Source organism: Eumetopias jubatus, unplaced genomic scaffold (genome assembly GCF_037043125.1).
Source record: "Eumetopias jubatus isolate StellerSeaLion01/CBP00866 unplaced genomic scaffold, mEumJub1_p1.0 scaffold_7, whole genome shotgun sequence".
In the NCBI taxonomy this organism is placed as follows: Eukaryota; Metazoa; Chordata; class Mammalia; order Carnivora; family Otariidae; genus Eumetopias; species Eumetopias jubatus.
Genome location: NW_028274813.1, coordinates 66,723,161 through 66,745,370, shown reverse-complemented (window position 1 = coordinate 66,745,370; position 22,210 = coordinate 66,723,161). Strand labels below are relative to the sequence as shown.

Genomic DNA, 22,210 nt, shown 5'->3' with positions numbered 1-22,210 from the left:
AAATAAAATCTTTAAAAAAAAATATAATTAAGGAACTGCCAGATGGAAGAGTTGCACAGGTCAAGATATGGGGAAGAGATGCAGAGCTTCCATGCATGCCATCTCCAGGTGTGCCCCTCTCCCCACATCTCCAAGTGCCCACCAACCCAGAAGCTCTCTGAATCCTCTCCTTTGGGTTTTTATGGAGGTTTCATGACATAGGCATGACTGATGAAATCATTGGCCATTGGTCATTAATCTCAATCTCCAGTCCCTTTCTCCTCCCAAGAAGCAGGGAGTGGGACTGAAAGTTCCAAATCTCTGCTTATAAGGTTAGTTCTTCAGGTAACCAACCCCCATCCTTAGGTGCTTCCAAAAAGTCACCTCATTCACGTAACAAAAAACACATTTACTGTTCTCTTTACTTAGGAAATTCCAAGGGTTTTAGTTCTGTACCAGAAACAGGGACAAAGACTAAATATATATTTCTTATTATATATCACAGACCCCCTCCCAGCGGCATAATTCCATCTGCTTTATAGAAGCAATAGTTTAATGTTGACAGATTTGGGATCACATGCACCATGGATAAAATACTGCACTAAAGCATTGCTTGGCGATTCACTTTTCACTCTGTTGAAAGGTAGACCGTATTTATCAAATCACTCCCGCCTGATTTACTTATTATTATTAGTGGTGGTGGTGGTGGTGGTGGTAGCAGTAGTAGTCACAGTAGAACTATTGCTTGAATGGCAGGAGGTTGGTTTGATTTTTGTTTTGCTTTGTTTTTATAGCTTTGTATCTAGAAGAGATATACCTAAACAAGAGGTCTTCATTCTGTTCTTTCCCTGTAAATAATTCACTGACTTGAATATTCCTATTACCAAGATAGGAATATCTTCTAGATAACTATAAAATGTCTAATCATTGCAACCACTGTCCACTTTGGATCAGAAGTGAAAGGCATCTTATTAACTCCTCTTCGGCTATATTAGATATATTTTAAATTTACTTGCAATGTTGTCAATTATTATATTTTTCTGCAGAGGTGCCTTAAGGCAGTAGTTTTCTGAAAATAATTTATTAAGAAAATATTGAACATTAGGAAATGAAAATATTTTTTCTCTTAAGGGCAACAAATCCAAAATAGCAGCCTAAAACTATTGGCATAGGCTAACAGGTAATGATGGTAATGATGTTACCTGATTTCTGAAATTGAAAAATTAGTTCTGGGGAGAAATTGCTAATGTTCATTATTTTTCTGTCTCATTTTTAATTGCAATGGAAGAAAATGAAATGAACCAGGAATTCAGGGATTGACAAAATGGCATACATAAAAAGAGCTCAAACTCATGATAAAAATATGAAAAATGTCTAGATAGAAGAAATCTCAGATTATATGGATCAAGTTCTTTTTTTTTTTTTGACACTGGCTGAAAGACAACTTTTTATTACTTTCATGTACAGAAAATTCAAAAGCGTCCACTCAGCCCAGTTTGGTGGCCAGTTCTTTAGCCTTTGCCTTTTCCAGCTTGGTGATGTGAGCCACAGATTTCGGACCCAGGATGCTGCCTCCCCAGTGGCAGCAGATCTCATCGTATCTGTCATTGTAATTGGTCCTGATGGCTTCACCCAGCTTTGCCTGAGCTCCTCTGTCTTCCGAGTTGACCTGTGTGAAGGTGACGGTGGTGCAGTTCTTCCTGAGGACAGACGCCCCAGCCGGGCCTTCCCCTTGATAATGCAGTAGGGAACCCCCATCTTATGGCACAGGGCAGGCAGGAAAACCACCAGCTCAATGGGATCCACATCATGTGCAATCACTACCAGCTGAGCCTTCCTCTTTTCCACCAAAGTGGTGACAGTGTTAACCCCAGCTCAAAGGAAAGGCCGCCTCTTAGTGGGGACATCCCCTTTGCCTGCAGCTTTCTTCTCAGCCCAGGCCAACAATCTCTGCTTCTTCTCCTGCTTTGTCTCTGGTCTGTACTTGTGGGCCAGCTTAAGCAGTTGAGTAGCTGTCTGGTGGTCCAAGGCCTGGGTGAACTGGTTAATCGTGGGAGGCACTTTTAGATGTTCATAGAGAATAGCCCTCTGCCGCTGCAGCCAGATGTAGCAGGGGCATTTGACAAAGGGGGTGAGGTCCCTTTGGGGCTGGATGTTCTGTCCGATGCCAAAATTCTTGGGCCTCTTCTCAAACAGAGGATTGACCACCTTCCTGGCCTCCTGCTTCTTCATGACAGGAGGGGCTGGGGCCACCTTCTTCCCCTTCGCCTTCTTCCCTTTCGGTATCTTGGGCTGCTGGAGGAGGTCAAGTTCTGCTTCTTGTTAATGAGGCAACTAAGACTCCAATCTTATTTTCATCATTTCTTTACTTTCCATTCTTTCCTCAGCCTCTCCAATCAGGCTGTTTTCCACACTATCCCACTGAAACCTCGTCCAGGACCATCACTGACACCTATCGTTTGCCAAAACCGATGATCTCTTTGCAGAATGTGACAGAGTTGCCCACTGCCTCATTATAGGCATATTCTCTTCACTTAACTTATGGGACACCACAGTGGTTTTTTCCTCCTTCCTTACTGATTCTTCTCCATTTCCTTTGCAGGCTCCTGTTTTTTATGTTAGAGAGCCCTGACTCAGTTCTTGGTATTCTCTTTGCTATCTACAGTCATTCTACAAACTCTTCTAGCCCCATGACCTTAAATATATATGTAAATGCTGATGGTGTCTAAATCCTTTCCACCGTTACAGATTTCTCCCCTGGGACCTAGATTTTGATATGTAGTTACCAACTTAGCATTCCTTTTCTGTTGTCTAATACACATCTAATACATTTCATACACTTAATCTAAGTTGGACCTTTTTTTCTCACCTCTCCCCACCGTCTCTAGCATTCCTCACTACAGCAAATAATGCTGCTATTCATCCATTTGCTCAGACCAGAATCCTTGGAGTCATTTAAAGATTTCAATCAATTTTATATCTCTCCTCTACAGAGAAATTACTGATGGTTTCTCATCCCATTCATGATAAAAGTCAAAGCCACTGCCATGACTTATGAAATCCTGTGTACTCTGATCCTTGCCTAATTTTCTACCATGATTTTCATTCGTTCTCTGCTTAGTTCTCACTCTTGCTTTAATGCTAGCCACCAAATTTATTTTTACTTCAGGTCCTTTGTGTTTGCTATTCTCTCTTTCCTGAAAATTCTTCCTAAGATCTTTACATGGTTCTACCTGCCTAGCTTCTTTTACATTTCTGTTCATATTCTAGCTCCTCAGACAGGCCTTCACTGATCACCCAATAAGGAAATACTGTCTACCTTCCCTACCAGAGACTGTCAGTATCATTATCCTCCTTTATGTTTCTTAACAGCATTTGAAACTGCTTGACATATACTGTGTATTTACTTGTTTATTCTATGTTTCCTGACTGGATTGTATGCTTGAGGGCAAGGTCTTCCTCTTGTTCAGCACTATATTCACAGTGTTACAAGAGTGTCTTAAACACAGGTTGTTCTCAGTAAATATTTGTAGCGTGAATGAACGATGAATGAATGAATGAAGTATATTACTTGAATGTTCTACTTGACTCAGTTCAGCAATTAGTTTTGGAAGCAATGGTGTTTCCCAGAGTGTGGGGAATTTGTGGTCACTGTGTTTGTCATCATCACTCTTTAGAAGATGGCTCCCCACTTCCATCACTTCCTCTCCTCCCTCCTCCTTACCTACCCTCTCATACACAGGGTCAGTATAATCCCTGCCTTTCTTCAGCAACCCTCTACTACTACTTCTTTAGATATATAAACATATGGGACAGTAGAATAAAGCTGCTCTTGTTTCGCTGTGAGTGGTGGTGGCATTACAGGCTAGATGGAAGAACTTTAGCTCAGAACTCTGTAGTCCCTGTCCTACATGATAGATTTTGTTGGCCACCTACAGAGTGTTTCTCAACTTCTCTGTGCCTGGCCAAAACAAGTACGGCATCTCAGTTTCTATGAGTTTACCCTCCCTCCGTCCTTTCCAAAGTTTCTGATTTTTTTTTACCACTGCTGCTGCTGCACATTTCTTTAAAAAACTCATAACAGAAAACTGAGTTCCCAAACAAAATCCTATACCATATGTAAAAGAGCATGTCCCTCTCTCAACTGGAGGTGTATTTTGAAATAAGAAAGTAACAGCTCAGCAGTCATTTGCCATAGCTTGCTGAGTAAGCTGGGCTCAGGTTAAAAGGGGGTTATAGGCTGCCAGCCAAAACACTGACAGCATTGCTGAATTCAGAGATTCAGAAACTCTATATGTCCCAAGGATTCTCTGCGGATGCCATTAATTACACTCCCTTCTGCTCTATCATTGAGAGTATCTCAATTCAGTTACCTCACATGGATCAAAACAAATATGAATTTTAACCTTAGAACTTGTTAAATTCTGTTTGAAAAAATATTCAGCACTCACAAAAAGATCATGGAAAAGTAATGCCATCAGACTGAAATGAAATCAGAAATGGACATAATCACACGTGTTTTGCATCAAATCTCTCATCAATTTGGATGAAAGATGATTTATATAGAGTATGTGGGTCATGATTGAGCCAGTGGTAACTCCTGATGATGTTAGAGATGTAGTTATTAGGAGTAATAACAATAAAATTAAAAGAAATCAAAGGGAAATAACTTCAAAAGTATATAGTGTATATGTTACAAAGTGGCTAAGAATGGTCAACACTAGAGACTTAAATTGTTATTTTTCACTTCAATTTTTATACAAGTCCTTGCAACTGAGAAGGAGTTCAGTGAGGGCTCCTTGATTCCAAGGCTACATGTAGATGAGTCTATGTTACTCATTATAATGATATCATTCATTGTCATGTATGATTCTGTGAGTAGTAAAGGTTTTTGTTTTTTCTTAAGCATCCTACTTATTTCTTATAAAACTTCTGATGACAAGAGTTCTTCAGGTCTTCCCCCCCCCCCGCAATAATATACCAATGCAGCAAACTCTGACAGGTTTCAAAGTAAAGTTGCATTCTGTCAGAGCTTTTAAGCTGTCCCCAATCTGAAACTTGGAGACATTTCAATCAGCATTTATATTTAAAAAATTCACACATCCTAAGAAAATATTTTGCCTTCATGTACTTAAAGAGTATCCAAATATAATGTTATTTCCTATTAGAAACAACATTTAAAAGGATAATTGAAAATGAAGTTTGCCTTGTGAATCAACACTTACTTTTGGGATCTTTACCTAAGATATTTAAAAAGTAAATGCACAATTTGTTATCACTATAATCGAGTAGATAATTTTTTTCCACAAGGTTACATCTGTTTACGCTATTTTATTATCTGTTGAATGGTGCGATATGAAGTCTCTTTATTGCAGTTTAGCTAAAGAAGTACCATGCCTGTGATGGAGCTGTCAATCAGCATTTAGTCATACAGTATCTATTTCTATCCCTGTTCTTCTTAGCACAGAAGGGCTATTATAGTCTACATTACGGCATAGCTACTTTGGATATAGATATCCTTGAGGGGCAGGATTTATTTTGAAAGAAGATACTCAACATAACATGACACATCATTCAGACATCTTTAAAAGTACACATGCAGGTATTTCAAAGCAAAATATAGCAGAGGCTAATTTTAAACATTTAACATTTTGTGACTGCATTTCCTTTTTTTCTTACTTTAATAGCATTGAAAAAGGCCAAATGGGGTCATGTGACTTTTCTGTAATTGAAAATGTCTATTTAAAGCAATCCCTGTGCAGACCTTTGTGGCATTATCACCTATGAAGGGCTACCTTTTGTAGGATGCTATGCATGTCAAAATTAATAAGAGAGAACCATTCAAGGCCAAAGAGAAAGAAAAATAGTGCTGAAATGCATTTATAAACACCTGAAAAGTGAAACTTTTCCAGCTGTCCAATAATATATATTTCCAAGTACACTAGCATATATGGAATATGACTAAAAATTAACGAGACTGATTACAAACCACAAACATGAAAATCAGTCATGCAGCTGTATACCACACTGGATGTGCTTCCAGATGTGATGATAAAAATGGATACAACCTTTTAAAGCTTGAGCTTTGGATATGCTGTGCATGTGGCACTCATTAGCTAAGCAAATGGATGTTAATCTTTATGACAGTCGATTGCTGTGCTGCATTCCTACAGAGAGCTTATCAGCTGGTCTGACCCGATCATCAAGACCATCATGACTTAATTTACAGGAGGATTATTTTCCTTCCCCTGCAATTCCATGGATTTAAAATGCACAAGAAAGTTTTTTGAAAGAAATGGCTGAAGCATTTAAACTTTCCTATTCTCCATAGCTCTGCAGTAAATAGGTAATGGCATAAAAAGGTTTAGATTCATAGATTCCATTAGGAACTCAGCAAGATTAAATATCTAATTTCTCATGTTCAACACTGAAAAATTAACCTCATTTTCACAACTGATTTGATTTCCATTGACTAGTTAAAGATGCTCATATAAGAAAAGATTTAGTCTTTCAAAAGAAAAGGCATTTTCAATCCATACCATAGAAACTGTATCTTTAGTCAATAAATGGTTAGAAGAGAATTATCATGTCATAGCTTAGGAAGAATCAGAAGCCTCTCTAGTGCCCTAACAATTATTACTACTCTTAGCAAAGTCATCATATTACCACATTTGCCTACATACTCATGGTATTACCATCAGGAAACTTGTTGCTTTGGGCTACCTTGGGCTAATTTTAAAAGGCATGATAGAATACCAGATCTACCCCTCTGAAACTGAGTGCTTGACATGCTAGACATAATGCAGAAAGAGGCAATTCAAACTTCTCACATAACTCTGCCAGCACACATCAACCTATTCGACAGCAACTTCTGTTTCTTAGGCAATTTTAGCTGGAGACAACTATTGTGCCAATATTTTCTCTTTGTGATGTGCTTCAGTGTCCCCCAGGGGTGGCAGATACCAACAAGCCACATGTGTATTCTAATAATAACAGTTAGATAGAAACTGAAGATGGTCTCTTCAGAAAAAGACTGAATCATCTCTATTTTTGGTAAAAGCCTAGAGTATCATGAGCACTTAATTAATGAGTTCATGAAAGTAAGTAAATCACTTCTTTCCAGAGTTTTAGGTGCTTTGGAAGTAGGTTTAACTCATTCAGTTTAGTATGAAACTATTTAATGTTCTGAAATTTACACTATGCTTTTTTGGTGGTCTGGATTAAGAGCTTTTCATAATGTCTGACACTTCCATGGAAAAATCATGAATAATGCCTAGATCACTAAATATTAATGAAAAAATCCTAAAATTCAAAAACAGTAAGGTATTGTTTTTAAATCAATCTATGAAGAAAATTTAACTCCAAATTGTGAGACATTCATTGACTATTTATGGGTAGAGTGGATCATGATAGGCAATATGGAAAAATAAAAGATGAATGAGGCAGATCGTTCTCTCTTAAGAAATGATAATGAGCCGAATGGCCTGTGATAGGTGGTACAGTGAGAGCCTTGGAGGGCAGAGGCAGGAGGGTTGGACTGGGGATGAAGAGCAGGAAGAAGCAACTTTAGCAACTCCAGCACAGCTTCTACCCAAGTGTATTCTACAGAATATATGATTCAATACTAGATTCTTAACCAACTGAGCCACCCAGGCACCCCTCCAATACTATATTCTTAAATATATCACTTCCTACCACCCTTCATGTGCTAATATTTATTATGGTTCTTCACAAACAGGTTCTAACATGCAGCAAAGGGTCAAATATTTTTGACCCCTGCTTTATTTTCTTCAAAGAATATCTCTTGATATAAGTCTTCTATTAAAAAAAAATCACCTTGGGAAATAAAGTTCTACTGATACTAGTTTTGAGATGCAAAGCTAAAGACCAGAAAAATAAGTAAGTTTTGACATTAGATTATATGAGAGATATTTTAGATCTGAGCTAGAGTAGGGACATTGGGGGGGAAATGATAAAAATTCAAGAGGTATTTTAAAAGTAGAATGACATTGGGGAGGGTATGTGCTATGGTGAGCGCTGTGAATTGTGTAAGACTGTTGAATCACAGACCTGTACCTCTGAAACAAATAATACATTATATGTTAAAAAAAAAAAAGATAGCAGGAAGGGAAAAATGCAGGGGGGGAAATCGGAGGGGGAGATGAACCATGAGAGAAGATGGACTCTGAGAAACAAACTGAGGGTTCTAGAGGAGAGGGGGGTGGGGCATGGGTTAGCCTGGTGATGGGTATTAAAAAGGGCACATTCTGCGTGGAGCATTGGGTGTTATACGCAAACAATGAACCATGGAACACTACATCAAAAACTAATGATGTAATGTATGGTGATTAACATAACAATAAAAAATTATTTTAAAAAAACTAATGATGTAATGTGTGGTGATTAGCATAACATAATAAATAAATAAAATAAACCAATTGAAAACTCAAAAAAAATTAGTAAGACAGTTGTACGGCAGTGTTTAGCAGGCAGAGAGAGGTGCAGGGTTATAAGTGAAACTTGGGAATCACTCACATAGAAATAAATCATGATGTTGCCAGGGCTGATGAGGTCCCAGAGTCTGTGAAGGGTGAGAAGAGAAGAGAATTCTATCTCTTAACTTTGGCGGTCTGCCTGCTTAGAAGGACCAGATATAGTGAAAAGAGCTTTCTTAGTAAACTAAAAAATAGATAAAACAAAATAGGCATCTAAGGAAACTTTAGGACAATGGGAATTAATTTGGGGGAGAGTTTCAAGGGACAGGTTGGTTGGGGAAAAGACTAAAAAGATAGGAGTGTAGGAAGTTCGGCATTAACACTGTTGGAAACAGAATCCTGTTGGCAAAGCTTCTTGGAGTAAAAAAGAGACAATGAATACAGAGTTTTTTTCCACCAGAGTGGATGAAAAACTCCCGAGGAGAATACTGGGTTGAAAAGTAAGGTCTTATTGTTGTGTCTTTGCTTTTTTTTTCTTCAGTTTTTATTTTGGGGGTATGACTTTACTGAGTTTATAGACTAAGAAAGGGCCTTCTGAGAGGGAGACGTTGGGGATAGAGAAGATGTAGAAGAGCTGTAAAATTCTGATTGAGAATTGATTATAATTCTTATGTTTAGTGAACATAGAAAACATAGAAATTAACAATAATTATTGTATTGGATATTACATGCAACGAAATAGAAAAAGTAGCTTTGAAAATCAACTTTGTTTATTTAGAAGCTAACTAAGCCCTTTCTAATTTCTGGATGTTTTAATGGCCAATCAATATAACTTTTCATCCATAATATGAAAATATAATACCTGTTGTGTCTAGCCACAGCTAATTATTATAAAACAAAAAAAGAGATTTTAAAAGCTCCATGGCAGGAGAAAAATAGCAGATCTCATGGAAGATACCACAAACTTCTATCTATTTAGTCAATCAGCCATTATTTTTTGAACATGTATTATGTGTAAGTACTCTGCTACATGGTGTGAAAGATACAAACAATTACAAACAAGATCCATATTCAAAGATCTTATAATTAATATGGCGAGACAAATCATACACATGTAAAATGCATCTGGCACTCAGAAGAATGCCAGCCTCCATGTTTGGGAACATAGCTTTGAATCAAGTGGGAAAAACACTCTGCATAGGAAAAATATCTGCCTTGCCCAAGTACTTCACTTCATAAGAAAGAATCTTGGACCTTTATCATTTTATTATTTATTACTATTTTGCCAAGAAGTTATGTGAATAGACTCATTTGAATAAATCCATAAAATTTATAATTTAAAAATCTTTATGGATTGACACTTTAATTATTATGAAATTTCTTTATGGCAATACTACTTGTCATAAACTTTACTTTGTTTGATATAAATATAGTTACACCAGTTGTACATTTTTTGATGTTTTCATGGTATGTCTTTTTACACCCTTTCTCTTTTAACTTTTTTACAAATTTACATTTAACATGTGTCTTCTGTAAGCAGCATATATTTTACTTAGAGTATTTAATTCACTTAAATTTAATATAACTACTCATATATATTTTTTAATTTGTTACTTGAGTATAGTTGACACAAAGTTACATTAGTTTCAGGTGTACAACATAGTGATTCAACTTCTCTGTATGTTATGCTATGCTTAACACAAGTGCAGCTACCATCTGTCATCATACAGTGCTATTACAATATCATTGACTATATTTCTTTTTTTTAAATTTTTTATTGTTATGTTAATCACCATATATTACATCATTTGTTTTGGTGTAGTGTTCCATGATTCATTGTTTGTTCATAACACCCAGTGCTCCATGCAGAATGTGCCCTCTTTAATACCCATCACCAGGCTAACCCATCCCCCTCCCCTCCTCCCCTCTAGAAACCTCAGTTTGTTTTTCAGAGTCCATCATCTCTCCTGGTTCGTCTCCCCCTCTTTTTTTATATTTATATTTACATTTATATTTATATTTATATTTATAGGCCTTTGATTCCTAGGACTTATTCATTCCATAACTGGAAGCCTGTATCTCCCACTCCCCTTCACCCATTTTGCCCAGCTTTGGCCCCCCACCCCTCTGGAAACCACCAATTTGCTCTCTGTATTTACAGGTCTAATTCTGCTTCTTGTTTATTTATTGATTTGCTTTGTTTTTTAGATTCCACATATGAATGAAACCATATAGTGTGGCCAACAGATACATGAAAAGATGCTCAACATCACTAATTATCAAGGAAATGCAAATCAAAACCACAATGAGGTATCACCTTATATCTGTTAAAGTGGCTAAAATAAAAAGGACAAGAAATAACAAGTGTTGGCAAGGATATGGAGAAAAAGGAAACTTTATGCACTGTTGCTGGGAATGTAAACTGGTACAGTCACTGGAAAACAGTGTGGGGGTTTCTCAAAAAGTTAAAAGTAGAAATACCAAATGATCCAATAATTCCACTGATATATTTGGGTTTAATCTGTTATCTGACTATGTGTTTTCTATTTGTCCCAACTGTTCTAGGCACATTTTCTTTTTTCTTTCTTGCCTTCTTATAGAAAATTTGAGTACTTTTTATTTTTCAATTTCTACCGTGCTATTACTTATATTCATTTTTTACTACTCTTTTAATGGTTATTCTAGATATTACAATATTCAACCTGACTTATTAAAGACTAATGTAAATCGATACTTTGACTTTCCAGACAAAGTAAGGACCTTAGAACATTTAAAACATCTTAAAACCATTTATCCTTTTTCTGCATTCTTGCTCTTGCTGTCATAAAATTCTACATTTATTTTAGTCTTTTAAGAAATTTTTTTATTGCAACTTATATGAAACATAAAAGTGCTTCTTATAAAAAGTTTCATCACTGCAGAAATATATAATATTCAAAGTATTTTCTGAGAGGGAATTACTGTAACCAATTTAGTTTCAGATAGTTTTTCCCCCACATATTTAATATGGTTTAAAAAATAGCTTTGCACCACTTTCCCCAAACATCTAGACAATACATTTGTTCCACTTTACCCCCTTTTTTATTGACCTTGTGGAGGAGGTCTTATAGTGGGATGTGGAATAGATGGAATTACTATCTCTCTCCCACTTTCACCTTGAGTTGTTCATTCTGGCCTCATCTTGTTTATCTCTTTTCTACAAGCTTTAATTTGGGGTTTGTAGGCATAAAGAGATGATCTATTGCTTCATGCATTTAATAATATGTCACTGAGCTATGTTCCAGGGACAGGGCCAAGGCCAGTGGAAAGACAGACCAATCTTGTTTTTCATATCACTCATATTCATATCACTCATAGTCTGGAAGTACTTGCCTTTGTCCCTGATTCCCCAGACATCCAGTATTCAGGATCTATCTCCTTACCTCTCAGTGCCTCAGTTTTTCTATCTGTAAAGTTAATTAATCTCCTCCACCTTTCTTGCCCAGAAGCATCTTCCAGTGTTATGATTGTTTGTATGTATGCATGTATACATGCCCGTGTGTATGTATGTATGTTTTACTCTAGCCAGCTATTTATCTTGTGTGTGTGTGTGTGTGTGTGTGTGTGTGTGTGTGTCTGTATGTAGACATCACTCATTTTCCATTAGGAATACACATAGGAGTGGAATTGTTGGATGTTTACTGAGTACATGTTTACCTTTAGATATTGCCAAGTAGATTTCAAAAGTGTTTGTACTAATTATACACCCATCTATGATGTGTTAACTTATAATTGATCCATTCTTCCCATTATTTGGTATTGCCCATCCTTTTTACTTTGGTCATGCTTATGGGTATGTTGTGGCATAACATTGTGATTTTAGTTTTCCTTTCACTACTTAGTAACAATGCTGAATGTTTTAATATGCTTATTATCCATTTGGATATTTTTGATTGTTAAGTGCCTATTCTTTTGACCATTTTAAAACTGAGTTGTCTTTTTTTTCCTATGGAATCTCAAATATGTTATGAATTTGAATCCTTTGTTGGACACAGACATTTCAAATATTTTTCTTAGTTTCTGACTTGTTTTCACTCTATTAATTTATATAATTTTGTTTTAATGGTTTTTATGTCTTATATAATAAATATTTGCCTATCACAAAGTCATTAATATCATGGCCTCTGTTTCCTTACAGAAGATTTAGACTTTTAATTTCCATATTTCTATATGATCCATCTACTCCAAATTAATGTTTGTACTTGGTGCAGGGAAGAATTCCTATTTTTCATGCAGTTATCCAATTAATTCACCACCATTTATTTGTAAAGATATACTTCCCCTCCAGAACTTTAGCAGTGGCTTTGTGCCAATCCTTGCGCCCAATACCTAACACCAATACAATCTTAATTACTGTAATTTTATAGTAAGTCTTGATATCTGGTAGTGTATATCCTCTAGCTTCACTATTCTGCATGGCTACTTTGATAGTGTTTCCATAGAAACACTAGAATCAGTTTTAAATTTCCACATAAAAAATCTTCTGGAATTTTGATTGGGATTCTAGTGAATTTGAGGTCTTCTTAAGTAACAATTGACATAACAATAGGAGTCTTCTAATTGGTAAAGATGGCATATTCCTCTATTTAATTCTTTTTTAACTTCTTTCAATAGTGTCTTACAATTTTTAGTAGTGAGGTCTTACATATTATGTTAGATAAGCATATTTAAACCCCATAAGATATTAGTATTACTGACTTTAGATAGTCAACATTCATTTGGATTTACCCATATATTCATTTTTTTTGTTTTATATTTCTTCTCGCATACCCTTGCTTTTGTCCTTCTGAAGAACTTCCTGAGTTATTTTTTTAATATGGATCTGCTCAGTTTTTGAACCTGTCTCTAAGTAGAGACTTCATTTATGAAGAATATTTTCTGTGTTTATAGAATCTAGACTGGATCACTGGACAAAAAATGTAATTTCACTGTTTTCTGACCTCCATTATAACTAGTGAAAGTAAGTTATTAGTCTTCTACTGCTCTGAATACAGTATGTCAGGATCTCTGGATGCTTTTAAGAAGTTAAAAGGTAAGTTTCCTTCCTCCTTGGTGGGCTTTAAATTACAATATGTAAGGGTTTAGATATATCCATCTATACTACCAAATTAGAGACCCAAATTAGAAGGATATAAAGAAAATGTATTAAAGTGTATTAGTTTTTTTCTCTGAAAACAGTAGATAAAGAAGGTATTATAATAAAGTTTGCATCTGACAGTATGTGATTATGAAAAATACGTGATGGGGACAGGTATTTGAGCATGTTAACTTATGAAAATATTGTAAGACTAATCTGGAAGAGTTCTGAAGGGGAGATGAGCAGTGATATGGGGTATAAAGTATAGAAGTTGGACAAGAAAAATATGAAATTATACTTGCTTAATGCTTTTATTTTTCTAAAAAAAATCAATATTTCAAAACATTATGTCTGTAAGAGTTTAAGGTTTAAATTATTATACAGCAGTTAAAATCTTAGGCTTTATCTTTTATCAATGATCAAATTTGGCACTTTCTCTAATTTTCATTTCTGTTCTGACCTGAATAAAAGACTGGCATACTGAATTTAATTGCACTCAGTTTAATTGCTTCTTGATTTTTGACTCATTATTTGAGTTGAATAAGTCAAAATGTTAGAAGTGAGCAGGGAGTTCTGAGAAGTGAAACTCTGAAAGCATGTCTCCTAACTAGCATGCTGAATTGGAAAGTCAGAATTGACTGAGGTCAAATTTGACTGTACGTATTTTCACATATTTGGAAGGACACATGACAATTTAGTATTTACTTTTCTTGAATCTATTCTTCTCACTATTTATCACAGTAGGGCAACCGTCATGTATCATACTGACATCTGAGTAGAGGTAGACATGTGGGTGCTGATGGAAAAATGTGCCCTGACCAACATGACAAACATGTCTATTACTAAAGAATATAAATGAGACTTCCAAACCCCTGAGCGGTTTCTAGATTTTTTTTCTTGTGTCTATGTTCATGAGTTAGAAGAAAGCAAGACAGCATATTTATGATTATGTGATTAATAAGATAACAACTGAATCTTCAGTATAACTGCAGACGAACTGAGGGACAGCTTCCTCAGGCAATTCATTAATGCAACTGGTTGCTAAAGGCCGAACAACAGTCAGTTATATTCAATCACAATCAGTTCACATTCAATGGGACTGAATTAGACTAGAATCAAATGTTGTTTAAAAATTAGAATAATTATTAAAAGTACTTCCTGATGAAGAAATCTGTAACACTTGGGAAATTATCTATACATTTATCTAGAACTACTTAGGATGGTTTGCTAGGATCTGGTGGAATGAATTAAAGGACTGCTTTAGTGAAACTGTGAAATAGGATACTAGCCTACAAAGAATGTCACATCCATATATTTTAAATTGTTTCTTTTCTTTGTGAACCCTCAGATATTTCTGAAGATGAATGATATGTGTGTGTGTGTGTGTGTGTGTGTGTGTGTGTGTGTGTGTGTTTTAGCGTGAATAGATGGGGAGCAAATGGACAAGACTAAATGTTTATGCGAAACCAAGAGTTTCATTGATAAATAAGAGATTGCAATTGCACAAATCTGGAGTAACTTTTCACAAATGGTCTCTAATAACTGATGAGGATATTTTGTTGCTGTTACTATTGTTATTGTTATGAATTAATACCTATGATACAAACTCATCCAAGTTTAATATCTTTCTGGTCTTGTTATGCCTTACCCCATAGAACAGAATTAACTTTTTCTTTCCTTTTGAAATACTTATCTTTAGATTGGTCATGCCTATCACATGAAGCATTGTTCATATGAGAATCATGGTATCAATTCTCTTCAAAAACCTCCCCTTTTATCCCACTGGCAATGGATAACATAGTATGGAATCTGTGCAAACGAAAACTCTAGAAACCAAATTCTCCTGGATGCTAACAATGCTTCCCTGGGGCATAGTGAGAAGGGTCTCAAGGTCTCAATTCACCTCCTCTCCATGTTCTAACTAGACACAGGAAGCCCTTTAGCCACCAGCAATGGAGTTTCATTAAAGCCACTTCACTTTAGGTATAACAAAGCTCCTTCTAGGAAGCAAACCAGAAACTCTAGTCAGATTGTAGAATTGCCCAAACATTGGGGTCCCTGCTTTTACACAGCACAAAATTGTGTAATGGCACCAGAGGTTCCTTAACAAGCTAAAAACCCTATGGAGCAACAAAGATCAGGCTAAAGAGTCACAGAGTTTCTGATTGAAGCTGAAGTTGAATTGCCATTTCAAGTCTTCCCTCATGGAAATTATCCAATTAATCTGCATGGATCTTTTTGGAAAAAAAGTCCTATTATTCAAATGATTGCTAAGGAGAATGAATGGAGCTTTTTTTTTTTTTTTTTTAAATTACTAAACCTGGTACGTTTAAAAACTTTTCTTCTCAAGTCCATCAGGGCTGGAAATCCTTGGAAGAGGTATTTCTCGGGCTTTTTCTTTGTACTCAACTGGTATTCAAATAAAGCCACATAAAATCCCTTAAAGCCAGTAAAACCTGAGGGATGATTATTAAGGAAATCACAGAAGTCAGAGATCTTCCCCAAATAGGCCTTCTTTCTCTAAATCAGACTAAAGTACATGCCACTGTGGGGAGAGTCAGCATAAATTTCATTTATCTAAAATTCCCTATTTTTTTTTGTCAAAACCCCTCCAGGAAGGGCAGGAGCTAAATGATAACCAGCATGACTTAAGTCAGCAGCGCTGATACCTTCTGAAGATTAGGCACAAAAAACAGTCATCTAAGCAAGGAAGCCAGCCAGTACTTCACCTTTACTAATAAAAAAAGAAAGAGATAGATCAGATTACAGGAGCACTTTACTATGGGAGCTTTTACAGCATATTGCAAAATATCTAATATCCTAGTGCCCCCACTCAGTTGTTTCGTGTACAGAGAGACCATTTACTTCCTCTTACCCGGGAGCCAAGGACTTAGGTATCACTTCCTCACCCCTCCTTATAGCTTGCATCAGGTTGCAATATGTTTTGGGTGTTTTTTTTTTTTTTATAACTTTTAGGTAAGGTAAGAAAAGTAAAAATATTATTGTACAGAGGACATACATATGAATCAAGTTTGCCTTAGCTCATAAAAATGACATGGATCTTAATCTGAAATTTCATATGCAGTTGACATAATATATACTCCATGCTCCTATCTAGTTTTTCTTACTTACTCAGTTTGTACCCAACATATGAAAATTGATACTAACATTTTGGAAAAAATAGCTACCTACTTTGACTTCTAGGACCTGTTCAACTTGCAAGAGTCTTTTATGTTCTACTCTGAGATATTTGTTTATGTAGAGCATTGTAGTTATGAAAGGACGTATTGTTTAAGTAGGTATTAAGAGATTTGCAGTTATTCAGTGTTATGAAAATTAAATTGTGGCAGAATATCCAATTGTTGTGCAATTATAAAGAGAAATGTAACATTTCATTTCAATTACGGTATTGACAATCTCATATTTATACAACGAATAAGTGGCAAAAGACATTTCTAAAATATTTTAGTAGAGGATGCTTCTATTCCTGAGAACAAAAGTGTTAAATCTTAAAAAGATTTTGTTAATGAGAATTTAGAAAATAAGATTAATATATATATATATAATTTAATACACTACATATTTTATTTTTTACTGTGAAGAGCCAGTAATCAATAATCACACCATTCTCCCTGAGAAGGAAAAGAGCTTGTGCCTTCTATTTGAAGAAACTAAGGCAATAAGATGCAACAGATTTGCTTAAGGTAATATTCTTCAAACAGAGGGGTAAACCTGTCTTTTACCTTGCTGCTCCAATAAACAAAATGATCCTACTGGCTTTCCATGTTTTAACATACCTGTGTCTGTCAGTGCCCTTCTCCTGGACACCCGCCATTTGAATCAAAAGTCTTGATCAACTCAAACTGCTATATTGACACTTGGTGATGTTAGAGCAATTGCAAGACAAACAACTAGTAATAACCATTCCTTTCTAATGCTATTAAAATGCAAAGATATTAGAGATGGTTTTTCATAATAAGAGTCTTTTTTTTCTGGATCAGATACAGTAAACAAGAATCAAATATAGGCAGAAATATGTAATTTAAAATTTTATGTTACATTTCGTTGAAATGTTAGCTGAATAATATTGCTTTGGCACATATGTTATATTCATGTCAATATGTTTCATATGCTAAAAAGATCTATGCAAGAGTGCCTAGCCTTCCCTGTTTACAAAAGAACTAAACAGCTGTGTAAGTTCATAGAAGAAGAGAGAAATTGAAAAAGAAAGTTCTAGGACCTTGTTCAGATTATTCAACTACACTTAAGAGTCTTGTGGTTTAATATAGAAAATAAAATATGCTTATGAGGAAAATATGCACTGGATACTCCAATTGAGAAAGAAGAGCCATTTAGTTGAACTAAGTATCAGAGGACTCTTTCCCTTTCTCTCTTTTCTTTTTTTAAAAACTATGTTACAGATTTTCCATTCGGGTTATTTTTTAGGCTTCCCTTTGCCAATAGGTTAAACATGTAATAACACTAAACATTATATATATAAATATACATATATACACACACATATATATATGACACACACACATATATATATAATACACACACTCTCACTAAACATTATACACACACATATATACTCATATAAGTTACAGTGAAAGTTATGAAATGAGTATTAATGTATAGCATTTGACTATAGGAAGAATCCTGAGGCTTTCTATAGCCCATATTTAAGACTATACGCATAGCCACAGCAATGGAGGAAAAGTCATCTAGAAATCTGGTAAGATAATACCCTGGTAACTTCTTATGGAAGTCACTATTTTTGAATGGTTCCAGATCCAAATTTGGCAGCACAGTATTGTAAATTTTTCATTGTCATATTTGCCTAATTTTGACCAATACACCTTTTTCTTCTCTTCCTCTCTCATTTTAGAAAACTAATTCTCTATCAATTCTTTAGCAAAAAGATCTACAGCAGAGAGAACAGGTCAGCCACAAATCATCAAGGGAGGTCTGGAATTATCCTCCATCAAATTGGCCTCCACCTGACGGCTTATAATAACCCATCAAATATTTTATTACAAGGATTTTTTAAAAGTCTTCTATGCTATCAGAAAGAAAACACCTAATAACATTGGTTTGTGCCTAAATGTTGCAAAGATAAAATTGTTTGCACTGTAAATCATATTGGTGTTTTAACAGTTTACCTCAAATTTGTGAATGAAATAAAGTTTATATTATAGCCACATTATAAGCACTGTTTGTTCTTTTTTTTTCCTGAACAGTCAATGAAATGTTAATTACATTTCTCCTAAGTATTCTTGAATATGTAGAATGTATACTGCTATATGAGGAGTGTCTTTATAAATAAAACCTATTCAGACATATTGGAGCAACCTGTATCTTTTAATCTGAATAGGCTTTTCTTTTTTGTGATCCTATAGGATAGGATTTCCTGGCTGTTAAGTGCCTTTTTATTTCTCTGAGTTGATCTTGGAAATGGAGTGTTTAAGATCTTAGTTTATCTTGATACAAACCAACCCATTCCTGCTTAGAATACTTTGGTTTTATATCTGAGAGCTTAATTACTAGATCCTTGGATAGAAGCGGTGCTAACCAAATCCTAAAAAAATGATGAAAAGATAATTCTAAATGAGACTTTACTTGATCTTATTATCTATATATCCCAGAAATTACTCACTTTACTAGAAAGTTTGGATTGGGGAAATAAAAACTGAAGACTTCAGTGAGTGATATTAATGGGGCATTTTTTATCATTTTTGTCATCAAATATTGAGCAAATAATATGTTGATAGCATTATGGCATATATGGAGGGTGATTCTTATGTTTATGATTATAAATTTCCAAATATGAATCATATATTTTATGTTCCTAATTTTTAAAACACAAGTTGATAATAGCACAGATATATTTTGTTTTCATTTCCAGTACAGAATTCCATTCTATAAATATAACTTATAGAAAGCAATTTACCATTTTAAGCACATGGATGAAAATACTACCACATAGAGTGATTGGGATTTATTCTGAAAATAAATCACTTAAGTGATAGGGGAGAAAGCCCCCATGAGGAAATCATGAGGTGGAAACAGTCCATACTCCTATACAACGAGAAACCTTTTAAGCGTGAAGAAACTGTAATACATGTGGCACTTGTAGGTACATTAAGATAAAACATCCAGGAGCCAGTAAATTTTGTCATGCTGTCAGAGTATTCAGCGGTACATATGAGCTGTCGCACTTCAGTCATCAACATCCAAAAATGCTTAGCATTTTAGAAAACAACTTTCCATAGAAACAATTCAACTTCATACTAACAGGCATATGGATACTAACAGAATAAGTAAAATAGCAGTTGTCAGTCTCTCAATCTTTACAACACTTCTTCCACCTCCTATTTGACCAGAGCCTTGTCATCTCTAGTATCAATATTCTTTTCTTTTTGCAAAGATAGAGAGAAGAAAAGGAAGAAGGGAGAGCGAGAAGGAGACAGAGAAAGACAATGAATCAGAGAATCCATGGAGTACTAAAGGCAACGGGGCTTTGTGGATCCCAGAATTCTTTGTGATCATTTTGGTTTCTACTTGCATTGGGTTTTCCTATGGGTTTATCTTCCCTTTCAGAAGCAGAAAAGGAAAATATTAAGAAAGTATGTGTACTCATCATGTTCTCCTGTGGCGCCTTAATTTACAGGACATTCTGGAACCCCCTTTCATATAAAACACTGGCCCAGATGTGGTCTTCTGTATGAAAGTCAAAAGAATCTAGGAATATTTTAAATTAGGAAAAGAAAACTCTATCAGCTCCTTCACCCCCATACCAAAAAGGTTCTGACATACGAGATTTTGGTTTCTCTAATGCTTAGAGTTAGTTCAATTTTGTAATTCCAAATTCAAAAACAAGAAAAATATTAGATTGGTTGAGGTGCATTTGTTAATTCTATAATTCTTTATATTTTATAGAAATCCATCCTACATTCTTAAAATATACTGGCATACAGCTAAAAATAATTAATGCTTCAGCATTTTACTAGTCATATCTTCCTTCTCTCTTAAGACAAGATTTTTCATACTTATTTACTTTTCATTGCAGTGTACTTTTATGATACTATTATTTTGGGATAAAGCATTCAGATATGATTCCTCAACAGGAATTCCAATACCAAAAATATTAAATTAAATTAAAATTTAAAAGTTTTTTAAAAAGGGAATTCCAATACCATGGTTTTAAAGCCAAAAGCATATTTTGGTTATATATACATATGAATGCATTTGGTTTTGGAGTTTTCATTCTGCATTTATAGAAAACTAACACGGTATTCTCCCAGGGAACAGAGAATGATTAAAACCTTTACATATTAATTCACCATTAAAACATATTTATTATGTGTGACTGTGTACCCAGAGATAAGCAAGTCAGTTCTTATTTTCAAGGAGCATACAGTTTATAGGGAAAAGAGGCAAGAAATTTAATTTCTTGCTATTCAAAATGTGCTCTAATGACCAGCACATGTGCATCATCTGGGAGCTTGTTAACACTGTAGGATTTCTGGACATACCCTAGACATACTGATTCATAACATACATTTTCACAAAATCCCCAGGTAATCTCTATGCATATTAGAGTTTGAGAAACATCACTTTGATTGGAACCTAAGCGGGGTTACTGTCCTAACACCTAGAAGAAACATGGAGATGGACGAGTTTGAAGGTGGGAAGGTGGCGTGATGGGATGGAAGGATCCCGGTACCTGCATTTTGTTCTTCACACAGAGGACAGATTGCCAGTCAGGCACCTTTTACTAGCATAAAAATAAATGTTTTAAAAGGAATATTTGTTTTGAATGTTTTTGGTTTACATATTATTTGGAAAAACAGTCATATTACTGTTGACAATATGTCAGTTTGACAGAAATATGATTGTATAAATCCATATCAAAATATTTATTTTTTTAAATTTTATCCATCTTATGGTTTGCTGAAGAATAAGCGACCATGGTGGCTTTTAAGAATAGCTTTGTCAGTGGGGCGCCTGGGTGGCTCAGTTGGTTAAGCGACTGCCTTCGGCTCAGGTCATGATCCTGGAGTCCCGGGATCGAGTCCCGCATCGGGTTCCCTGCTCAGCAAGGAGTCTGCTTCTCCCTCTGACCCTCCCCCGTCTCAGTCTCTCTCTCTCTCTCTCTCTCTCTCTGTCATTCTCTCTCTCTCTCAAAAATAAATAAAATTAAAAAAAAAAAAGAATGGCTTTGTCAGTTACTGCAGTTCTTCAGTTATGAGTGCAATGACAACATAGGAAACTTTTCTGCCTCAAGATATCAGCCCGGAACACAGCAGTAGAACCAGTTCACATAGAGATGATCATTTGGAAATTGAGACATTTAAATTCATTTTCATGTTGTTTGCAAAGCTTCAAATAGATACGGGAACAAAGATCATGGCAACCTATTTTGATCAACTCTCTTTGTGCACATCAGTACCTCAGCCTCTTTCCATTGTCTCCTCCATTCAGGACACAATGAATATGTTGTCTATGGCCAGGACAGAGTCTTTCAGGGAACACATCATTTTCTCTGCTTCCCTTTTACATGTTATATTAGTGTGTTTGAATGTCACCTCTTTCACATGAAAGACCAAATAAGGGATACCTTCTGAAATATTTTTCTGAATGTGACTATGTGTGTATATATGTGTGTATATATTTA

The 22,210-nt window shown here is 35.3% G+C and overlaps 1 pseudogene; it reads right to left on the bottom strand.

The window, feature by feature from the left end:
* Positions 1-1,463: 1,463 nt before the first annotated feature.
* Positions 1,464-3,677, bottom strand: LOC114217844 (large ribosomal subunit protein eL8 pseudogene; annotated as a pseudogene).
* Between the last annotated feature and the right edge of the window lie 18,533 nt (positions 3,678-22,210).